General features: G+C 43.6%; 1 pseudogene; it reads left to right on the top strand.

Annotated features, from left to right (window-relative positions):
- Window positions 1-1,715: 1,715 nt before the first annotated feature.
- On the top strand, window positions 1,716-7,957 carry LOC114682346 (annotated as a pseudogene).
- Window positions 7,958-9,151: the final 1,194 nt, after the last annotated feature.

Raw genomic sequence — 9,151 nt, 5'->3', positions numbered from 1 at the left:
GGGGTAGCGAAAAATAAAGAGAAGGATGCTCAAAACAGACAAGAGCCAGATCCTTCATTATTTTTCAAGAAAATTACCCCCTTCCTGCAGCACATGGACAAGCTTCTATTTAGTATTTTGAATCTTCAACATCATTGTTTTCTTTAAAGATTTTTAGATTTATGTATTTTATATGTACATCTTAAGCACACATATGTCTGTGCAATCACATACATCCTGAAACTGGAGTTATTAATGCCTATGAGTTACCCTGTAAGTGGTGGGAATTGAACCCAGGTCCTTCTACATGAACAACAAGTGCTCATAACTGTAGTATGAATCTTAAAAGTTCTTATTAATAAAAACAAACCCAGGGCCAGGTATTGGAGTGAATGCTGGAAGATCAGAGAGACAGAACAGGCCACAGCTAACCTCACCTGGCCAACTTCTCAGCTGATCCTGTTTCCCCAGACTGGAAGCCTCTGAGTCCTCATCCAGAATGAATCTTAGGTGAACTGTTGCTCAAAAGCCTGAAAGCTTAACCAGCTCTAGTTCCTGGTCCTCAGGCCTTAAATACCTTTCTGCTTTCTGCCATCACTTCCTGGGATTAAAGACGTGAGTTACCATTCCTGGCTATTTCCAGTGTGGCCTTGAACTCACAGAGATCCAGATGGATCTCTGCCTCAAGAAGGTGTGGGTGCCACCATTTTCTGGCCTCTATGTCTGTCTAGTGGCTGTTATGTTCTCTGACCCCAGATAAATTTATTAGTGTGCACGATATATTGGGGAACACAATATCACCACACATAACCACCAAGCCATCTCTCCAGTTCTGAATCTCCAACACCTCCAATGAATATTTCTTACTGCACAAATTGAAACAGAAGCTGAAGGTTCTCACTATCCTATATAATTTTGGTCACTGGGGTCAAATCATTTTAAGATTTTCATTTAAATACACTTAACTGTCCAGAAAGAAAAATAGTAATCAGCTTTTGGAACTCTGAACCTAAAAGAAAGAACAAGAATGTGGGTGAGTGTGGATGATTGGCAGCAATGGAGAGAGAAGAGGGTGAAGGGTAAAGACTCAGAAACAGGGCCTTTGGGGTATAACTGGGAGTCTAGTGCCAAGAGAAAGACGGGAAAATGAGTTGAATGATTTTCAAATATCTTTTGAAATTATAACACAACTCTGTCATTTCCTCCTAATTTTTCCACCCTCCATACACTCCCATATGCCCTCTATTTGTCTACTTCAACTTCATAGCCTCTTTTTCTCTAATTATTGTCACATACTCACACATACACACACACACACACAATATGTATTGCTAAAGAAAGATAAGTTGTGATTTGGAAGAATGGGCTTTGATATACAGTTCCTATATTTATTGTAAGACAATCTTAGCCTCAAGAAGAAGTCATATTTGGACAGGCTTTAAGTCTTCAGTGGAAGCATTCTACTGCCAGGTATCATTGCACAAACAGTGATGTGGTATCAGTTACTTATCTAGGATCACGTCCAGGAAAACATATTTCAATTCCATTTTGATTTATCTTAAAAATTAATTAAAAGACACCAAAAGGAGACGCCCACGGGCCGGCGTCCCCGTCCAGCTCGGGCGCCGCGCTGTGCACCCCGGAGTGTGGAGCGCCCCAGGCCATGGGTGCAGTGAGCCTCGCAGGCCGTGTGGCCAGCATCACCCGCTGCATTTGCTGCGACCCCCGCCTTGCAGTCGCCTCGCCACCAGTGCTTTGGATCAAACCCATGACTTGAGCATGTTAGGCAAGCACTCCTGATACTGTTTTTATAGTTTGGCAGATTCTTTCTCGACTAGTTAAAAATATGGAGCCAGAAACCGAGGGGCCACCACCAACAGTCCAAGTGACACCTCTTCAGCAAATGATTGCCTCTTGTATTGGAGCTATATTGACATCACTAATGGTGACACCCCTGGATGTTATTAAGATTCGACTCCAAGTCCAGAACAACCCATTCCCCAAAGGAAAGTGTTTTCTGTACAGTAACGACTCATGGACCATATGTGTGTCTGTGACAATGGAAGCAAGAAAGCATGGTATAAGAAGCCAGGGAATTTCCAGGGAACGTTGGATGCCTTTTTAAAAATTCTTCGAGCCTTCTTCTCCATGCACGTGTCTCTCCCACAGGCCTGCGCACTCTGTCCCTTGAACTCTAACAAACTCTATAAGCGGATTCTGTCGTGTTTCATGACATTTCCTTGCAGGGTAAGAACACAACGCAGCTAAGTAACTAACATTTTGGTGCCGAAACCGAGTGGGCGCTTCCGAGCGCCCTGTGCCTGGAAGCCCGCGAACTGGGTAATCTGCTCCGTACGCGACAGACCACTCTCCATTCGCCTGAATCGCATCCAAATTGCATCCAACACCGCTTTCTTCGATAGGTGAGTTCCCCCATTTTTCGGCCAGCGTAAACGGTTTCCTGAATCTGTGAGAACGACCGTTGATCATCCAGCGCCTCACACATATTCTTGAGACCAGGGGTACCCCCGACCACGGTCTTCATTGGCTATGGTCGGCCCCTATCGCAGGCCTAACTTTTCTAGCCGTCTCCCACGTGTGCAGCCTGAGATATTTCTTGCGTTGGGGCCACCGTCGGGGTGCGCCCCGGGGAGCCACGTGAGGTTGACGGGTTCCATCCTTACGACGGGGAGGCAAACACTGTCCGGATTCTCAGAAATTCCATTCCCTCACCATGGAGGGAGCCACTGCCTCTCGCTGATGAGTGGAGAAGCAGGTCGTGCCCGGGATCCGCCCTTGACCCTGGGGTCGCCTGGGGTCTTGGCTCCGGATCACGTTTATTTTATTTTTTTTTTAATTTTTCTGTCTCCGCTGCAGACATGGGAAACAAGGCTTCCAACCCTGTTAGTCCTTCCTATCCGTTAGGCTGTCTTGTTGAAGCTTTAAAACCTCACAGTTTAATGCCTTACATAAAGATTTCTAAGCTAACTCGTTTATGTTCAAAAAAGTGGCCAAAGTATGCTTTAAAAAATAACAAAGGGCCACCGAGCAGCTCCTTAGATCCCGATATTTCACGGGAGCTATCCAATCACTGTCGGCATTCAGGCAAATGGAAAGAGTTGCTTTCTTCTTTCTCAATGCTAAACTGTCTCTTCTCGTTTCCTTCTCTCCTGCTCATATGCTCCTACCTGTATGTAAACCAGAGGATTCTCTGACTCCAGAATCTCTGACTCTAGATCTTGCTAAGGAACCAATAATTAAACTTCATGTTCCAACCTCTCTCTCTAACAGAACTCTCTCAGATACAAAGTAAGCTGGGTTCTTATACATCTAATTCTGCTTCCTTTATTAAACAGTTTCAATATATAACTCAATCTTATAGTCTCACCTTTCATGACTTCCTGAGGAGCTCAGGCGAGTATGGGAGCAGGCTAGGACTCATGCAGATGAAATTCATCAAATTAACCTTTCACACCCCCCAGGAGCTGAGGCGGTTCCTGACTGGGAGCCACAATGGGACTACAACACCCAGAGTGGCTGTCTAGCCAGAGACAGGTTTATTACCTGTCTCCTGACAGGCCTCCGTAAGGCTGCCCTAAAACCAGTAAACTATAAAAAACTAAAAATGGTAATTCAAGATAAGGATGAAAATCCGTCTCTTGTTCCCCAGACCTTCCCGACTAAAACTTAAGCATCTGGAGAGCAAGGCTCCTGACCCCACAGGCAAAAGAGTCATCTGTGGCATTTAAAGTGTGCCAGGGAAAAGATAAAAGCCCGAAAACAAAATTGCCAAGTGCTGGCACTCGCTGACTTCCAAAAGCTGTTGGGTCCCTGTTTTAAGTGAGGAAACGGCCACGGGCTAGCGAATGCCCTGCCAGGCCATCAATAGCCTTGTTAAAAGTGCCGCCTAGAAAGACAGTCAGCTGACTGCCCCCAGGCGCCAAGATGCATGGGTACATCAAGCAAAGACCTCCAACAGACCTAGGCTTGGCTACAGACATGACAGGGAACCCAGAACGCAGCAGGGAAGCGATCCGTTTCTTTCTTTCTGGACACCAGAGCCATTGACTCAGTCCTGGGAGTTTTGGGATGCCACCTCCTTTATTGTCGGGTACAGGGGACAGCCTTATCTACCTCAGCAGACACCGCCACTTAATTGTATTTTCAGAGGCATCCCTCTCACACACACATTTTTAGTGGTGCCAAGCTTCCCTGTACCTTTAATGGGGAGGGATCTCCTAGCTAAGGTAGGAGCATCCATTTCTCTTGCTCCACACATTCGCCTTCTCCCAGACACGCCAGAAGCTCTCCTACTTCTCCTCCTAGCCACTAACTCTACAGACTCCAAATATGCTTTTCATATCCTCCTGTCCCACGCTGCTATTTGGAGGGAGCGTGGACTTCTCACAGCAAAAGGAGGATCCATGTCTAACTCAGGCCATGTAATGGCCATGCTGGAGTCTTCCCACCTCCTCAGGGTTACAGCTCAATTTTACCCATATGCCCACTGTCAGGAAAGTTAAATATCTCCTCAGACCAGTTCTAACACCAGGTCTTTTTTCCAAGCCTCCAACTGTTCCAGATAGCCTGCTAACGCCTCTTTTATGTCACCTAAGGTCTATTCTATGGAACTATGCGGACTGTTCACTGCCTCAGCCGTGTGACAATCCTTGCCCATCTCCAATACACATTGGAGATCAGGTTCTTCTCTCTCCTCCAGGCCAGCGCCCTTCACCTCTTTCCCCTAAGTGGCAGGGACTCTTCAAAGTAATTCTTGTAACCCCCACAGCTGCTAAACTTGAGGGCTTTCCTCACTGGGTCCACCTGTCTCACCTAAAACCTTTTATCTCACCTCCATCCCATAAAAATCTCTCTTCATATACAGTGAAACAAACAGGGCCTCTCACTCTCAAGCTTCAGAGGACATCAGAATCCACTGCTTTGTCACCAATTCCAGAGGAATAAGGTATCACCCCTTCCTTTTCCAACCAGGGCCACACAGAGCCGGAGGCAAAAGGACCATCAAAAATATCCAGGCGGTAAGGAATAATGTAATACAACAATTTATCATTGTTCAATACTCAGCAACTGATCACCTATGTTTCCTAAATGCTAACCTAATAAGGGAAACAGGTGCCTTAAATGAACTACCTCCAGCAAGGCTTGCCTAAAAAGAAACAGGTGCCTTAAATAAACCACCTCTAGTGAGGCTTGTCTCAGATAGAAATTAAGCAGAGTACTAAGGCCAGATCTACCTCAGGTAAATGTCACATGCCTCTATCTGGACAGGCCAAATCTACCTCAGACAAACGCCAACTCCAAAATAAAATAATAATGATTCTTTCTCTCTAAGCTCTTTCTATGTCAACAGTATCTTGTTAAACGGGAGGTCCCCAGCCACAGCACAGGAGATCCCCAACCACAGCATGGATGGACAGCTGCAGAACCAAGAGACGGCAGAATGGCAGAACGGCATTCCAGGACCTCCACCATCATCCCCGGACTTCACAAGATACCCCTCATCCCCCCAAGAGCCAACCAATGCCCACTATTCAGCTGGAAGCAGTCTTTGAGAGAAACGTCGCCCCCGTACCCAGTCAACCACAATTTTTTCTTTTTTAAAAATAAAAGAGTCGCTGCCGGGCGGTGGTGGCGCACGCCTTTAATCCCAGCACTCGGGAGGCAGAGGCAGGCGGCTCTCTGTGAGTTCGAGGCCAGCCTGGGCTACCAAGTGAGTCTCAGGAAAGGCGCAAAGCTACACAGAGAAACCCTGTCTCAAAAAACCAAAAAAAAAAAAAAAAAAAAAAAAAAAAAAAAAAAAAAAAGAAAGAAAAAAGAAAAAAAAAAGAAAAAATAAATAAATAAAAGAGTCAGGAATGAAGGGTTCACGACACGTCCCCACGGTCGCATATACCGGGCGGACACTTCCGCCTAGCCAATTCCAGGTCAGGATAGGCATTTCTGGGTCAAAGCGTCTTGTAACCAGGATACCCGGTGGACCCGGACACCTCCGCCTAGCAAGTTCCGGGTCAAGGCGTCTCGCGTGACCAGGATCCGTGACGTTACATGGCCACGTAAGCGCGCAACGTGACCATGTGATCTACGCACACGCGTGGAGTAGTGACGTGACCTGGCCACGCCCCCAACCGGTTTTAAAGTGGAGCACCATGCTTCCCAGTCCTTCTTCTTCTCCACGCATGTGTCTCTCCCACAGGCCTGCGCACTCTGTCCCTTTAACTCTAATAAACTCTATAAGGGGGGGGGGGATTCTTTGAAATGAGGGCATGAAATCCCTTTGGAGTGGCCTGCCTCCTACTCTAGTGATGGCAATTCCTGCCACAGTTATTTATTTTACCTGCTATGAACAATTAAGTGCTTTTTTGAGAACTAAATTAGGAGAAAATGAAACCTGAATACCAATAGTTGCTGGGTTTGTTGCCAGATTTGGTGCAGTAACAGTGATAAGTCCATTAGAACTGATCAGAACTAAGATGCAGTCTAAGAAGTTTTCTTACAAGGAACTACATGGATTTGTGAGTGGGAAAGTGTCAGAAGAAGGTTGGATTTCCCTCTGGAAGGGCTGGGCTCCAACTCTACTTAGAGACGTGCCTTTCTCAGCAATGTACTGGTATAACTATGAGATTGTAAAGAACTGGTTGTGTGAGAAATCTGGTTTATATGAACCAACATTTATGATCAACTTTACTTCAGGGACATTGTCCGGTTCTTTTGCCACTGTTGCAACTTTACCATTTGACGTGGTGAAAACACAGAAACAGACACAGCTCTGGACGTAGGAGAGTGGTAAAGTTCCTGTGCCTTTGCATTTGTCAACCTGGGCTATAATGAAGAACATTATTGCTGAAAATGGATTTTCTCGGTTGTTTACAGGTCTAATTCCTCGATTAGTTAAAATTGCTCCTGCTTGTGCTATTATGATCAGCACATATGAACTTGGAAAGGCTTTTTTCCAGAAACAAAATATTGAAAGGCAGTAATTCTCTTGATGGACTTTTGTCTTAAAATATCAACCAGAGCCAAATGAGATGAAGATTGATAAGCAAGTTTTTTTTCCAACATTATTCTCTTACAGTGTGACTTTATCTGTCTTCCCTATAATTTTTAAGTGAATAATAATTTCTAATCTACCTCTAAGCCATAATCCTAGTTTTAATTTTTTGAGATTTTTAAAACATAATCCAGAAGCTGCAGCCATTTTGTACTATTGCAGAGAAAATTACTCCTTAGGAGAGAAAGAAGTTTTCTGAGTGCATATAGCATTATATATTTCAGTATGCTAATGCTGTGAATGTGGCGGCACATCAGAACATTTGGATGGTGTACTGAATGATGCGGTCTAGAGAATTAAGTTCAGTCTCACACACAGCAGAGAGTGGAAGGAGGTGTCAAGTGGCAGAGTTCCCCTTCCCCAGATGGTGGCTCATGACCCCTTCATTCAGGTGCATGGTGTCCCCTCACTCTTGTTATTGCTGCCCTAAGGCTTCATGGAGCTTGGACTTTCCCTGATAAAAGCTGCAGCCACTTTATCTGTATGAACCAAAGTACAATCATTTACAGGATGTGACTCCACATTTTAAGACTAATTCACTCAAATTTGGGTCTACAGTAGAAAACCCTGCTGTACTTAGACTAGTGAAAATAAATAGTTTTGGGCATGGGAATGTGCTTTTTACCTAGCTTGTATTCCAAGTGTCATTGCTTGTAGAGTTCTTTAGGTCAGTTCTACAAAAATCAACATACAAAAAGGCCAAAATATAAAATGATCCAAAAATGTCAACTCTTTATGTGATGTCCCCAAATAATGCTTCTACAAGTGGAAAATCCTGCACCTTCCCTTGGGTGATAGCATACAGAATGTAGGCACATAGAAACATTATATAAATTGCCTTCAGGCTGTTTGTATAAATTGTACATGACATACATGAATATATTTATCACTAAGTAGGAATGAGGTTTTTGAAAAGTAGATTTGTTTTTTGTGTGTATATATATATATATATATATATATATATATATATATATATATATGAAGGTCAGAGGAAAACTTTCAGGAGTTAGCTCTCACCTCCCATCATGTGGGTCTTGGGATTTGAACTGAGGTCCTCAGGCTTAGCAGCAAGTGCCTTTACCCACTGAGCCACCTTAATGGCCCAGGAATGAGATTTTTAAGTATGATTGAAATGTAGCTCAGGGGTAGAAGAACACTTGCTTTTGGAATGTGAAACTCTTCTGTTTGATCTCCAGCACAGATGATAAATAATTTAATTAATAAATAAGATGGCAAAGCAAGAAATGCTATTCTGTTTTACTTATCCCAGTAAAGCAAAAAGCATGTTATCACATTCTTTTTGCATCCTATGAAATATGAAGTATCTCCTCCATGCCCCAACAGCATAATGTACTTGGTAACAGTGATCTCTAGTGTTGATAGGAGAACAAATGCATAGTAGAAAGTGTTTGTATGTTTCATCAGAAATAAATGATACAGGGTTGATTGTATCATGGTGTTTTACATTATAATCCTGTGTTGATTTACATTAAAAGTTTAATATATCTATCTATAAAAAAAAAGACACCAGCAGTGATGCATATCATGTAAGCATCCACAGTGAGTGACAGGGACAACTGACTAGGCCACATCCACATACTACAAGAGAGACTAGAGATACTGAATGACTTTCAGTTCCAACATGAGCCTTGAGTGGTGACCTTCTCAAGAAGAAGCCCAAGTAAGTGCTGACTGACAAACAGTGGCCATGAACAAAGTCTTTGTTGTTTCAGACATTCAGTATGGTGACAGGTGGTGAGTGAGCCCAAGAAATGGAAAGACACAGCTGAGAGGTAGAATGTTTTCATTTGACTGTTTGTCATTGCTTTAGAATTTCATACATGAATATTTTTGTAATTGGTACCCTTTCCTCTCCCAACTCCTCCTGTGCTCCCACTATCTCTCAAACCAGAAACCCTATCTTTTATCTATATATCTGTACCTGTATGTAAGTATACATACATGTATATACACTCAGTTTAGTGTTGCTAGTATGCACATATGTTTAGGGATGACTACATGTGATTGTATAATCTATGAGGGATTTTGATTCCTAAAGAAAACTGACATCTCTCATCAGTTATTGATTGCCTGTAGCTCTTT

The sequence above is a fragment of the Peromyscus leucopus genome, chromosome 1 (assembly GCF_004664715.2).
Source record: "Peromyscus leucopus breed LL Stock chromosome 1, UCI_PerLeu_2.1, whole genome shotgun sequence".
Classification (NCBI taxonomy): domain Eukaryota; kingdom Metazoa; phylum Chordata; class Mammalia; order Rodentia; family Cricetidae; genus Peromyscus; species Peromyscus leucopus.
Note: the sequence above shows the minus strand (reverse complement) of the source record. Positions and strands in the feature narration are given on the sequence as shown.